The following is a 16,652-nucleotide window of genomic DNA, read 5'->3' as shown; positions in this document are numbered from 1 at the left end:
CCCCCCAAGCAGCTTTACGTCCTGTCTTCAAATCTGCAATTAGGCCCTGGACAAATTGAATTAATTAATAGCCTGAATTAATCTGATCACTTTTTGAGTAGGATTATTTGCTGGTGGTGGGACTTCCACTATTAGCTCAAATGACATTTTCAGTAAGACACCCCCTCCCTTCAAAACCTACCCTGGCTCCCCATTACCTATGACATCAAAATCTTCACCACCTCCTTCACTCGCTGCTCTGGGATCTGGGCTGGGAATATTGTGTTACTGTAGAGGATAGACCAGGCTCTATTTGGCCCTTGACACAGGATTTGAAGACTAAACAAGTAGGGTGTTGCCAGCAAGTGCAGAAGTCCTTGCTAGGGAGGCAGGAAAGGGAGCAGACAGGGCTGAGTACTGCGCATGGCCCTGGGAAGGGGTCTTAGCAATCCATTTCAGTTTTCCCTGTGCTGTGCTCTTTCCCTTCATGGTTGGCTCCTTTTCTCCTCACATGATGTGTAAGCAGCACCCCCCCCCCCAATCTCTGCCTGTGCATTCCTAAAGTCCTCATGTCTCCTCCTGCTAGGGGCCTCCCACCCCTGGCCTCTTCCCCTCCCATCTTCTCACTACACAACTGCCAGACCCAACGGCATCTTCTCAGTTTCCTCTGCAAGTGTCTTTGCCTCCTGCTTAACCCATGAAGTCCAGCTGCCTCAGTTTGACCTCCAGAGTCTCTCACTTCCCACCCTATACCGAGCAAGCTCATTTCTTGCCATTCCTTCACACAAAATGGTCTATGAACAAAATAAATGCCTCCCCTGTAGAGCAGCGGGCCCATCTCCTCTGGGGTGTAGGAGATTGGAAGAGGTGATCTCCAGGGAATATCTTGTTTCAGCAACATTGATTTTCTTCTCCTCCTCCTCATTCTTCTTCTTCTTCTTTTAAGATTTTATTTATTTCACAGAGATCACAAGTCAGACAGAGATCACAAGTAGGCAGAGAGGCAGGCAGAGAGAGAGGGGGAAGCAGGCTCCCTACCAAGCAGAGAGCCCAATGTGGGGCTCTATCCCAGGACGCTGGGATCATGACCTGACCCAAAGGCAGAGGCTTTAACCTACTGAGCCACCCAGGCACCCCAGCATTGATTTTCTTCTTAAAACTTTCCTATACAAGATGGAAGAGGCTGGACAGACCACTGGACGTGGACATGCGCCCGCCTCCCTGGCATGACATGTAGCTAGGATAAATGCCAAGCTGTGATGGCAAAGAAAACCCAGAATTACAATGGGAGAAGGAAGGGTCACATAACAGTTGGGGTGGCCCTGGCATGCCATCAATCAGCCACCCATGTTTCTTCCATTTTTGTGCCATTTTCGTCCACAAGTCCACACCCACAGTCCAGCCAGCAGGAGAGGGAAAAGAGAATGCGAAGAGGGAACAAACTTAGCCCTTCCGGAATTGAACTGGAGTTTGCTCATATGACTCCTGCTCATATCCCACTAGCCAGAGTCTAGTCACATGGCCTCTTAGACACAAGGGAAGCTGGGGAATGTAGTTTCTTGATGGGTACCACCTGCTCAGCCAGAACTTAGCAGGGAACAGGAGTCTTCACTAAAAGGAAGAAGAGGAGAGATCTACTGGGGACCATAGCAGCCTCTGCCACAGTAATTTCTCCCCTTCAGCCCTCACATCCTCACCTGTTACACAGGGTAGTGATTGCACCCTCCCTATCACACAGAGCTATCTGGAGGATAAAATAAAATTGGACACATGAGGGCTTAGGAATATTTTTTCAAGATTTTTTTTTTAAGTGCTGTGCTAGAATGCAAAATTCTAATAGCCACTTTAAAAAAAACAGTCTGTCGGGGGTACCTGGGTGGCTCAGTCAGTTAAGAAGAGTCCAACTCTTGATTCCCCCTCAGGTCATGATCTCAGGACTGTGAGATCAAGCCTCATGTCAGGCTCTGTGCTAGGCTCTTAAAAAAAAAAAAAAGCTCTTAATGTCATAAATTTAGACAAACACCTACCATATGATGTAGCCATCCCAATCCTAGGTATTTGCCCAAGACAAATAAAAAGTTATGTTCACACAAAAACCTGTATACAAATGTTAATAGTGGTTTATTTATAGAAACAATCCAAATAGATAAAGAAACTATGGGGTACACCCACAGAATGAAATACTACTTACTGAGCAATTAAAAGGAATGAGTTACTGAATATATGAAATAAGGTAGATGAATAGCAATGTAGTATAGTAAGAGAAAGAAGCCAGACTCAAAAGGCTTCATGCTGTATTATTCAATTTATAGGACATTCTGGAAAAAGTAAAACGTAGGGGTAGAAAAAAGAGATCAGTGATTGCTGGGGGGTGATTGAAGCACCAGAGGAAGCTCAGAGCTGTTCATTTATTTGATAATGTCATGTAACCAACTGCCATTTGAACTTAGTTTCCTAAACTTTGTTCTTTGCTCTTTCAAGGCCATCATGATGTTTAGAAGTTTTAAGTACTGTCTGATAAAGAGCTCCCAAAATAAAAAAAAAATAAATAAAGATCTACTGGTTTGGAGCAGGAACATCAGACCAGTGGATGTGGGGGAAATTCCTGATTTGCCTTTCCCTAGCACCCCACGCAGGATCCTCCAAGCCCTCCCAGCTCAGTGGAGGCTGCTGTCCCCTACCTGGGGGCCGCAGTGTGTCTCAGGTGGCAGGATGAGGCCTCTCTGGCTGTGGGAAGAGAACACGGGGACTTCACGAATTCCAGAAATTGCCCCCCTTGCAACTTACCAATAGTGCCCCTTCCCCCAAGGCCACGGCAATGGCAGACCTAGCCGCTAGAGCCCCAGGCCAAGATAAACAGCTGTAGGATGACAAGACACCTAATCAAGGAAGTCTGTGTTGGGAAACAGGTGCAGGTGCTGAGCAGTTAAACACTTCTTTGTCTTAATCTGGGCATCGGAAAGATCGGGCTGATTAATGTCTGTCTCCTTCCAGAGCTTCACAGTTATTAATATCTGTATTGTACTTCAGAATGAAGTGTTTTCACATGCACGAGGTGGTCTGATTCCCCTTACAGAGAAAATGGAATTCTGTCATCCTCATCTGCAGGTGAGAAAATAAAGACCCAGAGAGCCACGCTGAATGTAGCTGTCCCAATCAAGCTCAGATCCAGCTAAAAATTGGTGGAGTGAGACTTGAACCCATCTTCCATATCCAAAGTCCACATTCCTCTTTTCACATTTCTCTGCCTCTTATGTTTACTCCCAGCAGGCAGACTGCCTGTCTGCACCAAGCTCATGGGCTAGGGAAGCATCATGAACATTTTGCAGGTGGTAGTGAATCCAGCGGTCCAGGATATGCCACCAGTCAGCTCCTCACTGGCAGCTGTTTTTGTTTTGTTTTTTTTGTTTTAAGATTTTATTTATTTATTTGACAGAGAGTGATCACAAGTAGGCAGAGAGGCAGGCAAGGCAGGCGGGTGAGCAGGGGGGCGGGCGGAGCAGGCTTCCTGCTAAGCAGGGAGCCTGGTGGGGGCTCGATCCCAGGACCCTGAGATCATGACCTGAGCCAAAGACAGAGGCTTAACCCACTGAGCCACCCAGGTGCCCCTGGCAGCTGTTTTTAATAATGTACTCATCATTCATGGATTTTTTTTAGTCCTCTCTACTTATTTTTCCCATCCCCCTCCCCCTGGCAACCACCAGTTTGTTTTCTGAATTTGAGAGTCTGTTTGTTCACTCATTTTATTTTTTAGATTCCACATAGGAGTAAAACCACAACATATTTGTCCTTCTCTGTCTGACTTGTTTCGCTAGGCACAGTGCCCTCTAGGTCCATCCATGTTGTTGCAAGTGGCAAGGTTTCATTCTTTTTTATGGTCGGATATATTCCATTGTATATAGATACACCACATCCTCTTTATCCATTCATCTCTCAGTGGACACTTGGGCTGCTTCCATATCTTGGCTATTGTAAATAATTCTGTAATAAATACAGGGGTGCGTATATCTTTTCAAACTAGTGTTTTCTTTTTTTAAAAAAATATTTATTTATTTGACAGACAGAGATCACAAATAGGTAGAGAGGCAGGCAGGGAGAGAGGAGGAAACAGGCTCCCTGCTGAGCAGAGAGCCCAAGGAGGGGCTCCGATCCCAGGACCCTGGGATCATGACCTGAGCCTAAGGCAGAGGCTTTAACCCACTGAGCCACCCAGGCGCCCCATAGTGTTTTCATTTTCTTTGGCTAAATACCCAGTGGTGGAATTACCGGTTTATATGGTATTTCTACTTTTAATATTTTGTGGAACCTCCAAACTGCTTTCCACAGTAGCTGCACCAATTTACATTCTCATCCACAATGCATGCGGGTTCCCTCTTGTCCACATCCTTGCCAGCACTTGTTATTTCTTGTGTTTTTGATACTAGGCATTCTGACAGATATAAAATGATAGCTCATTGTGGTTTTGAGTTGCATTTCTCTGATGATGAGTGCTGTTGAGCACCTTTTCATGTGTCTGTTGGCCATTTTTAATCTGAGTATTTTTTGATGTTGAGTTGTGTAAGTTCTTTATTTTGGATATTAACTTCTTTTGGATATGTAATGTACAAATATGTTCTCCTATTCAGTTGGTTGCCTTTGTTTTGTTAATTGTTTCTTTTGCTATGCAAAAGACTTTTATTTTGGTGCAGTCCCAATAGCTTAATTTTGCTTTTGTTTTCCTTGCCTGAGGAGACATAGCCCTAAATATGTCGCTAAGGGTGATGTCCAAGAAATTACTGCCCATGTTTTCTCTTAGTTGTATGGTTTCTGGTCTCACATTTAGGTCTTTAGTCCATTTTGAGTTTATTTTTGTGTGTGGTGTAAGAAAGTGATCCAGTTTTCATGATACTGTTTGTTAAGAATGTCCTTCCCCCACTGTATAATCTTGCCTTTTTTCTCACAGATTAATTGGCCAAATAAATGTGGGTTTATTTCTGAGCTCTTTATCCTGTCCCGTTGATCTGTTTGTCCATTTTTGTGCTAACACCATGCTGTTTTGATTACTGCAACTTTGTGGCTTATCTTAAAATCTTGGATTGTAATCTGTGCAACTTTATTCTTCTTTCTCAAAACTGCTTTGGCTATTTGGCATCTTTTGTGGTTTGATACAAATTTTAAGATTCCTTATTCTAGTTCTGTGAAAAATACTATTGATATTTTGATACAGGTTGCCCTGAATCTATAGATTGCTTTGAGTAGTATGGACATTTTAACAGTATTAATTCTTCCAGTCCATGAGCACAATATATCTTTCCATTTGTTCATGTCATCTTCAGTTTCTTTCATCTGTGTCTTATAGTTTCCAGAGTGTATGTCTTTCATCTACTTACTTAAATTTATTGCGGGATTTTTTTTTTTTTTTTTTTTTGGTGCAGTTGTAAATAGGATTGTTTCCTGAATTTATCCTTCTGCCATTTCATAATTAGTTTATAGAAGCACAACAGATTTTTAAATATTAATTTTGCATCCTGCAACTCTACTGAAGTCATTTATTTGTTCTAATAGTTTTTTTGATGCAGTCTTTAGGGCTTTCTGTGTGTAATATCATGCCATCTGCAAATAATCAAAGTTTAACTATTCCTTACCAATTTGGATGTCTTTTCTTGTTCTTGTGTAATTGCTGTGGCTAGGACTTCTGGTATTATACTGAATAAAAGTGGTAAGAGTGGACATTCTTGTCGTGTTCCTGACTTTAAAGGAACAGCTTTCAGTTTTTTCCCCATTGAGAATGATGTTAATGGTGAGTTTGTCATATATGTCCTTATTATGTCAAAGTATGGTCCATCTAAACCATTTTGTTGAGTTTTTACTATAAATGGATGTTGTATTTTGTCAAATGCTTTTCCTGCATCAAGGTGATCATATGGTTTTATTCTTTTTCATTTAAATATGATGTATCACACTGCTTGATTTGGGAATATTGAATCACCCTTGCAGCCTGGAGTAAATCCTACTCGATTATGGTGAATGATTCTTTTAATGTATTATCAAATTCAATTTGCTAACATTTTCTTGAGGATTTTAGCATCCATTCTCGTCAGGTATATTGGCCTGAAGTCTTTCTTTCCTTGTGTCTTTTTCTGGTTTTGGTATCAAGGTAATGCTGCCCTCGCAGTATGAATTTGGAAGCTCTCCTCTTTTATTTTTTGGAATAGTTTGAGACTAGGTATTAATTCTTCTTTAAATGTTTTGTTGAATTCCCCTATGAAGCTGTTTGGTCCTGGCGACTTTTGTTTGTTGGAAGCTTTTTGGCTACCAGTTCAATTTTGTTACTAGTAATTGACACTAATTCCAATTTCTGTTTCTTCTAATTCAGCTCTGGATGATTGCATGTTTCTAGAAATTTATCTATTTCAACTTGTTGGCGTATAATTTCTCACAGTATTCTGTTGTATTCTTTTTTTAAAAGATTTTATTTATTTATTACAGAGAGCACACAATCAGGGGTAGAGGCAGGGAGAGGCAGGTTTCCGGTTGAACAGGGAACCCAATGGATACCGGGTTCAATCCCAGGACCCTGGGATCATGACCTGAGCCAAAGGCAGATAATTAACCAACTAAACCACCCAGGTGCCCCCCCTGTTACAATTCTTTATACTTCTGTGGTGTCGGTGGTTTTTCCTTTTTTTTATTTCTGATTTTATTGATTTGAGTCCTCTCTCTCTGTCTTTCTCTCTCTCTCTCTTTGTGTCTGGCTAAAGGTTTATCAACTTTGTTTATCTTTTCAAGGAACCAGCTCTTAGTTTCATTGATTTTTTTTCTATTGTTTTTCTCTATTGATTTCTGCTCTGGTCTTTATTATTTCCTTCCTTCTACTAGCATTGAGTTTTGTTGTTCTTTATCTAGCTCTGTTAGGTGTAATGTTGGGTTTGAAATTTTTATTTTTTCTTGAGTTAGGTCTTTATCACTATAAACTTTCCTCTTAGATCTGCTTTTGTTGTGTCCCGAAGATTTTGGACCATTGTGTTTTCATTTTCATTTCTCTCCATGTATTTTTTTATTTCCTCTTTGATTGCTTGGTTGACCCATCAGTTGTTTAGTAATGTGTTGTTTACCTTCCATGTGTATGTGTTTATTCCAGCACTTTCTTGTAATCGATTCCTGGTATCATGCCATTGTCTTCGGAGAAGATGCTTAATATGATTTCAGTTTTTTTACAAGATTTACTTCTGTAGCAGGCATGGGGAGAGGGAGAAGCAGGCTCCCGTTGAGCAGAGAGCTGACATAAGGCTCTGTCCCAGGACCCTGGCTTCATGTCCTGAGGCCAAGGCAGACACTTAAACAACTGAGCCACCCAGTCCTGTCCTCTACAAAATATTTCTTTTTTTAAAAACTTCTCTTGAACTGGCCTTTTCCAAATTGCAATAATTGTTTCCTATTCCTACTTTCAAGTTCTATGAATAAATCATTCCAGTCATGCCTTCATGGTTTTATTCACATGCTCTGCCCCTTCACAGCATTTGGTTTATTGTGGCTCCCCATTGGTCCTTATCCAAAGAGGGTAATTTTGCCAGGAAGACCTCAGTTCGATGGGGTATACCCAGGGCTTGGACTTCAGTGCTGAACGAGGCACCTGTGCTTCCTGAAGACTTCCTGAGGGTCTGCAAAGCAGAATATAAAGATGTTTCCCTTTAATTAAGGATGCTGCTTCTTTAGAAAAGAAGGGGTATAAACTAGGACATCTGTTTCGTTCTTCAAAACCTGCCTCCTGTCGCATTGCATTTCTTCCATGTTCACTGCTTCCCAACACCTCACCCCAAATAACCCAAGTCCATGTACCCTCCTGCAGGCTGGGGCAGGCCCCCTCCTGCCATTAGTGTTGGAGCTTCCGTACTGCCTAATTACCTGCCCTGTGGAAGCCAGGAGGGGACTAACCGCAGCTGGAGCCCAGCTGTAGGGAGATGGAATATTAAGACATTTCCCTTTCTTCCGAGTCCTTGTTAATTCTTCGTGGTGGTGATTAGCCAGTTATTTTTAGCTCCCGCTAAGCTTCCTGGTTAGTATTCAGGGCTGGTTTAGACAGCATGGAGGCACACTCAACATGTTAATGCTCCCATTCCATTTGGTCTCATTGAAGTGAATAAAATGAACTTGCAGGGTGGCCCATCCCCCAGCCTCCCAGGGAGCACCCTCTCCTGCTGCTCCCTGAACCAGCCGTTGGCTTCTATCCAAAGGGCCTGCTGCTCTGGGTCCAGGGACAAAGTCTTATAGGAGGGATCTGGAAAATGAGGAATGTGGGAGCCAGAGGAGGAGATGGAAACAGCCCTGCACCGGGAATGAGGAACCTAAGGTTGAATCCGGACTTTGTCACCAGCTGGCTGGATAACATCCAGCAACTTACCTGCCACCAGTAGGATCATGTGGCTGGACCCATCAGCCCACCTGTCCTTTCCAGGACTGAGGTACATTGATTCAGCAGGTCTAAAACATGTAGCTGAATATGAAGAAGCCCCAGGCTGTGTGAAGACATCTTGAAAGTGAGATGCATGTGCCCTTTTCTTTCTTCCTTTAGTCCATCTGGCTTCCCTTTTTGAGAACTAACTCTTAAATGAAGGGTTGCTCACACTCCTTGACCCCTCCTCAGCCTCCTTCCCCTCCACATTAAGGCCTGGTGTTTGTTGCCTCCCAGAGAACTCCTAGCCCAGGAGCCTCCTCCCATACCGTAGATGCAGCAGAAAGGACGCCTGGGGAGATGTGCGCCCCTCAGAGAAGCTGTGTGAGCAAGACGGCGGAAGCCACTGGGCTCCAGAAAGCAGTCCACTCCCACCCCGTTTCACCAGCCTAGAAGGGATGAATGCTGTAAAGTGCGCCTCTCCCGTACTTCCTGTACTTCCTCGAATACCGGTGCTAAGCCCCATCAGAGGGATGCGCCCATGGCCCTTTATCCAGCTGTTCACTTCGCTCTGGTGCAGTGGCAAGGCCCGCCCTCCCCTGGGATGCCCTTCCCCCTTTCTTCCTCTGTGTCCGGTGCTCCTTCACTGCCCACCCTACCCCCACTCCCCACTCCCCGACCCCCCCCCCCCGCCCTGTTCCACGTTGCTGTTGAGAGCTGGGCTTGCAAGCACCTCTCAGCCCCTCTCCCAGTCTTCCCCCAGGGCAGAGCTCTCCCTGGACTTCTGGCTTCTCCATGACCAGATCAAGGTACGAAAGGCGCTTCTGAAATGAGCTGAGCGTCAAACAGGCGTGGGGCAGTCAAGCATGGCTGACCTGGGACTGTGAGGCGAACACCAGAGCGCATGCGTGGAGGGCGGTGCCTCCATTGACTAGTTATCCCTCAGGGGGCAGTTAAGATACCTGTGTCTGGGACAAGGACTTCAAGTAGAACAGTCCGGCTGCCTCTGCAAGCTTGGGTCAGGCCAGACCAGTCCTCTCCGGCTGCGATCCCGGCAGCCTTACCCTGCCTTACCTCCCGCTTAGTCCCTCTGGACCAAACAGGGGCTTGGCCCAACCGCTGCAGGGGGAGAGATCTGCTGCTGTTGCACATAGGTAAGGCAAAGCCAAGACCCGTGCATCATTTTTTAAAGGCTCTCTCTGCAAGCAGATCTTACTTAAAGGGACCCCAGCTGTCTGACCTTTGCCCCTCCCTCTCTGAGGTTTGGAATTGAAGAAAACTCTTGTAAGTCATCTAACACTTGGAACTATACGTTTTACTGGAATCATAAACAGCACCCAATGCCACAACAGGTGCACCTGGGCCTCTGGTTAAATAATAAATGTGGTCTGCTTTATTTCCTCTTCCCCAAGCCAGGCAGCCCCTGAGTGGCTGGGGGAGGGGCAGCTGAGCAGAAGCCAAGGGCATATTCTCACCTTGGACTTGGGAGAGTACCGCTCCAGTATGGATATACACATCCTGATGAGGGACTTTTTTTCCTAAAAGCAAAACTCCTCGTTGGATTTCTTTGGGCTAGCAAAAAACAGGTACTCATTGTAGGTCTTTTGTAAAAGCAAAGTGCCCGGATGCAAAGCTTCAAAAAGTGGGGCATATCTGTATACCAAAAAAATTGAGATCAGGGTCTTTAAGAAGGGTTTATGCACCCATATTCCTAGCAGCAACAGTCCTGGTAATCAAAAGGTGGAAGGAATCTAATTGTCTGTTGACGATGAACAGATGAACAAAATGTGGTAGATGCATATGATGGAATATTATTCAGCCTTAAAAAGGAAAGAAATTCTGACACCTGCTACAACACAGATGAAACCTGAAGTCATTGTGTTAAGCGACAAGTCAGTTACAAAAAGACAAGTATTGTATGATTCCCCGTGTAAGAGGTACCTAGAGCAGTCAAGTAGAATGGTGGTCAGCAGGGGCTGGGGCAGGAAAGAATGGCGAGTGGCTTAATTGATACAGGCTGAGCTTGACAAGATGGAAAGAGTTCTGCAGGGGCGCCTGGGTGGCTCAGTCAGTTAAGCATTCATATTCAGCTCAGGTCATGATCTCAGGGTGCTGGGATGGAGCCCCATGATGGACTCCCTGCTGAGCGTGTTTCTCCCTCTCCCTCCGCAGTTCCCCCTGCTTGTGCATGCTTTTTCTCTCTCTCTAAAATAAAATGAAATCTTTTTTTTTTTTTAAGATTTTATTTATTTATTTGACAGAGAGAAATTACAAGTACACTGAGAGGCAGGCAGAGAGAGAGAGAAGAGGAAGCGGGCTCCCTGCTGAGCAGAGAGCCCGATGCGGGACTCGATCCCAGGACCCCGAGATCATGACCTGAGCCGAAGGCAGCGGCTTAACCCACTGAGCCACCCAGGCGCCCCTAAAATGAAATCTTTAAAAAAGAAAACAGAAGAGAATTCTGGAGATGGGTGGCACAAGAATGTGAATGCAGTTAACACAATTGAACCACATGCTTAAAAATGGCCAAGGGTAATTTCAATGTTGTGTGTATTTTACCAGAGAGACAGACCAACAGACAGAGTTAAAGTTATGGAGCAAACTAATAAAGATTAGAGCAGAGGGGCATCTGGGTGGCTCAGTCAGTTCAGTGTCTGCCTTTGGCTCTGCTCATGATCCCAGGGTCTTGGGATGGAGTCCCACATTGGCTCCCTGCTCAGTGGGGAGCCTGCTTCTCCCCCAACCTCCTGCTCCTCCTGCTTGTGCGCGCGCTCTCTCTCTCTGACAAGTAAATCAATAAGATCTTAAAAAAAAAAAAAAAAACCTCCTAAAAAAAAAAAGCAGAAATAAATGTTTTAGAAAGTAAAAAAAAACAAAAAACAAAATAAAAGCGATAGAGCAAAATAACAATGATGGTAGTGACCAGTAACAGGCTCTTCCAGCCAGGATAGGCACAAGGGTGAGGCCCTTATCATTCCAAACTGTTGCTGCTGGTCTCTGGTCAGTGTTGTGGGCCAAGTTTTGGCCTCATCTTCGAGAGTCTGCACATGAAACAGGGTGCATGTGTGTGTGCGAATACAGACCTTTCCTTTGTTTTATTTTCTCTACAGTTGCAGATGATAACAGCAATTACAATATTAAATGCTATGAAGCATTAACCTGGGCTTTGTGTGTATCATTGCCTCCAGTTTTTCCAACAATCTAACTAAGTAGGTGTTCTTAGCCTCGATTTATAAGTAAGCAATGCAGAAGTCCAGGGCAGAGCAGTATGTGTTGTGTAATTAACTGACTCATGCTAGGCACATAGCTTCAGTCGTCATGGCAGTACGCGCTAGGCGCTGGGGGCAGAGGTGTGCCTGGAGCTGCCCTGGGGTTCTTGGGGACGTATACAATGGCAGAGACTCAGAGCAGAGCCTTGAGGTTACGGAGGGGGCATCCCAGGGACTTGGGCGTTCATAGAAAGAGGAGAGCACTGAATTGGCAGGAAAGAGAGAAATAAAGGAGGCCAAAACCCTAGGAGACGGGAGGGAAAGAGCAGATCGCAATGGAAAAACAGTATTCACTGGGGGGAAAGGGAAGCACAGTTACAAACAAGATTTCCTACTGTGGATAAAAGGTTATCAGGCTGGGAAAACCCTCTGGAGGGAGTGCTACCGTAAGCACATTAAACCCACATAATAATAGCTAATATTTACTGAACCCTGATTGTGTGCCAGGCCCTGTTCTAAGGTCTTTATGTACCATGGTGCATTTAGCCCTTGCAACGGTCGATGAGGCGAGCCGTGTCCCCTGTACTCATTTTGTGTATGGGAAAACGAAGACCCAGAGAAGTGAGGTGACTAGCGTCCCCCATCTCAGAGGCAGCAGAGCCAGGATCTGGATCCAGATGGTGTGACTCCGGAATGCTAACCCAGTTCCCACACCGTATGGTTTGGTGATGTGGAGTAATCAGCCAGCCAGCCAGAATTATTTGATTTAGGCACGGACATATAAGTACCAGTGTTGTTTGGTCAGAAATTCATATTTCAAGATGGGCTGCTGATATTCCTATTTTGTGCATTGTACGCGTTGAGATGTCACAAAAGGCCGGCAGATGAAAAGTGAGGCTCTGTAAGGGGCGGGGGCGGGGGGGGGTGTTGCAGGGCCAAAGCTTAGAATGGGAATGACGCTTGCTAACTGTTGTTTCGAACAATAAATCCTGACTTAACCCCCTGCACATCTTGTATTCACCGTAGAGACCGCAGACATCTTGAGGGGAGCTCACAGAGATCAGAGGGACCTAAATTGGGCAGGAGGGGGTGTTTTCAAGTGACAGAAACCCAGTTCAAAGTAGCTTGAGCGAAGAAGAAAATCTGTTGGCTCATCCGCCAAGCTTCAGGAATGGCCTGGAGCGGAATCAGTGAAGAAACACAGAAACAAGAAACTGTCGCAGAGACTTCATGAGGCACCAGTCCCTCCCGTAGGCCCCACACCAGCCTTAGGTCATTCTGGCTTAAAATGTGGCCAAAGGTCAGTTGCATGAGAGTCGCCTGGAGAAGGAGGAGGAGCATGTTAAAAATGTAGATTTCTGGAAGGAAAATTCTTGACCTAGGAAATCAGACTCCCTGGGGTTGGGGCCCAGGTGACTCTCGCAATTCAGAATTTGTGAACCAGTGACTAGGTGACAAGAGCAAACAAAGTGTGTCATGTGATCTGTTCCCGTGTCACACTGTCCCAGGGAGACCGTGCTCCTTCCCTGCTACCTCACTGAGTAGTTACACAACAGTGTGATTAACTGGAGCCCTTTCCCCCACTGGACTGTGGGCTTCATGAGAGCAGGAACTATGTCTGTTGGTCCAGAGCCCTCCATCATATCCCCACTGAGCTGAACTCAGTGTCTTGTGCACGGCGAGCGCCCAAGAAGTATTTACGGAACGGATGAGTAAGGGAATGAAGGAATGGCTACAATGACTTACCCTCCACGGAGCGCTCCCCCAGGCTTTGCTCATTTCATCCACACAACAATCCCCGGTGGGCGAGGTAGTGTAGACATTATGATTTCATTTTTCAGTTAAAGGGAGAAAAGGACTTGCTCAAGTCACGTACGGAGTAAATGGTCCCTCAGCGCTCATCCGGGGGTCTTCCAAGGGGCTCACGCAACAGGGCCGTCCAGGGTCCACAGAGTTGGCAGGTCACCATAAGAACGTCCCCAGAAAGGCAGAGGTGGCATGTGCCATCCCAATCCCCAGCTGATCCCCAGGCCTCTTTCCTGAGCACTTCTTTGACTTGACTGATCTCTCCCTCAGTCAGCTCAACCTCTTCAGCTATGTAAAATGCAGACTCCTCTCTGCGCAAAGAAAGGGAGTACGAGGAAGAAGAGTCCAGTTGTTCAGAGACCTGTAAAGAGGTCCGACCGGCAGACAACAGTCAAAGAGCCTCCCGTTACACCCAAATATCCCCAGGCCCAGTCTGCTGTCTGGGCACCCCAGATAGGAACCATGCCCCTGTTAGCAGCGGAGGGACAGCCCTGGCCACCATTGTGATGACAGCAAGGAGCACCCACCGTGTGTGAGGATGCATGGAGCCCTGAGCTGTTCTGTCGTTCAGGGTGCCAAGTATTTGCCTCACCTCTCTCGTACTCCTAGCAGTGTGCTGGGCACAGGGGAGGGAAAAAGAGAATGGAGAACTCAAACGCTTGCCTGGAGGAGCACACAGGGTCCCTCATGTTGGGAAGAATGCGAGGTTATGGCACAAGAAGAAAAATCAAAGCATGTGTGACGTGGTGCTTTTAATGCCGTGGGAGGTCAGGAGCAAGCCGCTTGGGCCAGAGGGCAGAGGAAATGTCATGGAAAATGTGACCGAGTCTGGAGACACTTGTAATTTTGAAAGGCTGTGGACAAGGGGAACATTCCTGAGAAGGCAAGAATGAGGCTACAGAGGTTCTGGCCAGCAGGAAGAGGCCAGTGAGATGGTTGTCTACATATTCCTTCTACAATGGGCTCTGTCCCTCGCTAGCTTGTGCATACATCTCTCTTTTCAAATGGGAGGCTTATAATTATAATAATAGATACTTTCAAGTAATACATCTTCAGTCATCCACTTTGTGGGATTGTTGTTGTAAGGATTAAATGAGTTAATATATGGAAGGAGGTGGTTTTTGTTGTTGTTGTTATTGTTGTTTTGCTTAGTTTTGTTTTTAGAGAGAGAGAGAATGCGCACAGGCACAGGTAGGGGAGAGGAAGAGAGAGAATCCCAAGCAGGCTCCAGGCGTAGTATGTAGACCGATGTGGGATTTGATTTCACAACCCTGAGATCAGGACTTGAGCCTTTGAAATCAAGAGTCATATGCTTAAGCGACTCAGCCTCCCAGGCACCCTGGAAGGAGCTTTGTTAAAGTGCCAGGTTTAAATAAATAATAGCAATCACCATTCAACAGCACTCCTGGAGCTCCTGGTCCGTGTGCAGGCAGTGTGGGAGGAGAAAGCCCGGTAGCCCAAATACAGCACAAATGCAAGCGCTAGGTACATGACAGAGGAGAGCACAGGGTATCTGTGAGACTCAGGGATGGTCACTAAGCCTGCCTAGGGGCATCCCAGGAAGACTTCCCAGAGAGGTAATGACTATGGACTCCAAAGTGAGAAATATCTCAAATGAAGAGAGGAAGGGAGAGTGGCCAAGCATGAGAAGTACCAAACGTAGTGTAGAGGCTGTGTGGCATGAGAATGTGAACTGGAGAATTAGGTGCACGAGGGTCTGGAGGACCTTGGGTCCCAGAGGAAGTAATTACGGGGCTTAAGAAGGGGCTGGGGAGGCTGATAGAGGCTGGATCTGAGTACACAGTGTCCTTGCCTCCCTGGGCCTTGTTCTTCTTCCACAGGAAGGACGCTGGGAGAGCCAACCCCCACTCCACTCTGAGAAATGATGAGCATCGAGCGCGAGGATCCCCTTCCCGTTCTGCTGGCCCACCATCCACCTTGCCCATCAGATTTATACAGCTGCTAGGCCAGCCATGATGCTGCAGAGAAGGACAGGTTAATAGACACTTTGTTAAATTGTTTTCTTGACACGCAGTTCCTGGGCACCTGCTAGATGCAGGCAGTGGTGGTTGTAAGTGCCAAGCCCAGGCTCCTAAAAACGGGACAGGAAGGGACCTGCGGAGCTCAGTCTGGTGGCCTCGCAACCCGGGCCAAGAGAGCAGCCATCTCTTTTGAGCAGAATGAGTGATGCCGTGTGCAGGAGCATATGCCTCGGGGTGGGTGGGGTGGGGTGGGGTTGGGGTAAGACTCCCTCCCACCCTTCCTCTTAGGGCCGTCTGTCTCCCCTATCAGCCTTCCTGTGAAGAGAGTTTCGCAACTTGCAGCGGAAGCGGGCACTCACGGGAGTCCGTGAGCAGAAACCTGGCAGGATGTGTGGGGTCCCTGGCACGGTCCCAGGCTCCCACAAGACAGGCAGACTAGAGCCTCCATAGTTTGTAGAAGTTTACATAAATATAAATGTTCTCCTTCCCAGGCAGTAGAAATCCCACTCCATCAGTGCTCTAAAAGCAGCCAGCCGGGCATTGTCCAGGGTAAAGGAGTGCTTTCTTTGTGAAACCTTTTAATCCTGCTGTCTCTTGTCTTGCCCACTCCCCCACATTCCCACAGATTCCTACTGAGCCCTCTCTCTGTTCTGATGTAGAATTTATTCGACTGGAACCAGCTCAGGTCCAGGAACAATCGGAAAGTAATGGGCTGAAGGCGTTGCTGTCGTGTGCGGAGCCTGGTGTGGGGATGAAGTTCAAGGTCTGGGACAGCAACTCCCCACAGGCTGTTCCTGGGGACTGCTCGCTGAGACACCCCATCCCAGCTCTCAGTTGTTCCTAGGACCTGGCCTGTGGGGGCCCGGGGCCTTGCTTACCCACCACAAAACCACCTCCCCGGTATCCCCAAGAATGATACCTGGTGGTCAGGTGCCTGTGCTTGTCTCACCTGGTGCTGCTGTTCAGGAGCCCTCCTTTCCCCGACTCACCTGCTACAGGTCCAAGGCAATGTGACAAGTAGGGGCAACACCTACATCATAGAATTACTGTGAAGTTTAAATTAGATATGGTACGTAAGCCATATATTAGACGCTTGGTAACTGTGGGACTCGTTCTCTCTCTCTTCCCGTAGTTTGACACTCAGCCAACAAAGATTATGAGTATCTGCTCTCTGCGTAGGGCTGTGTTAAGCACTGTGAGATACACACTAGAGGTATACGGCACATGGTTTCTACTCCTCAGTCGGTCAACTCAGGGATCAGAAAATAGGTATTATAGGCTTGCGCAGTGCCTGGAATCATCTAG

The 16,652-nt window shown here is 46.4% G+C and overlaps 1 long non-coding RNA gene across 2 annotated transcripts; it reads right to left on the bottom strand.

Moving 5' to 3' along the window:
• Nucleotides 1-7,134: 7,134 nt before the first annotated feature.
• On the bottom strand, nucleotides 7,135-9,160 carry LOC309842217. 2 transcript variants are annotated; one of them, XR_014299566.1, is made up of 3 exons: nucleotides 9,084-9,160; nucleotides 8,360-8,452; nucleotides 7,135-7,619 (listed from the first exon to the last, which is right to left on the bottom strand). It is a non-coding gene; the product is annotated as an uncharacterized lncRNA (long non-coding RNA). The 2 variants fall into 2 exon arrangements; XR_014299567.1 differs by having other exon boundaries at nucleotides 8,360-8,474; nucleotides 9,084-9,138.
• Between the last annotated feature and the right edge of the window lie 7,492 nt (nucleotides 9,161-16,652).

Source organism: Mustela nivalis (assembly GCF_964662115.1).
Source record: "Mustela nivalis genome assembly, chromosome: 10".
In the NCBI taxonomy this organism is placed as follows: domain Eukaryota; kingdom Metazoa; phylum Chordata; class Mammalia; order Carnivora; family Mustelidae; genus Mustela; species Mustela nivalis.
The sequence above is the reverse complement of the archived record's forward strand: the minus strand, read 5'-3'. Positions and strand labels throughout refer to the sequence as shown.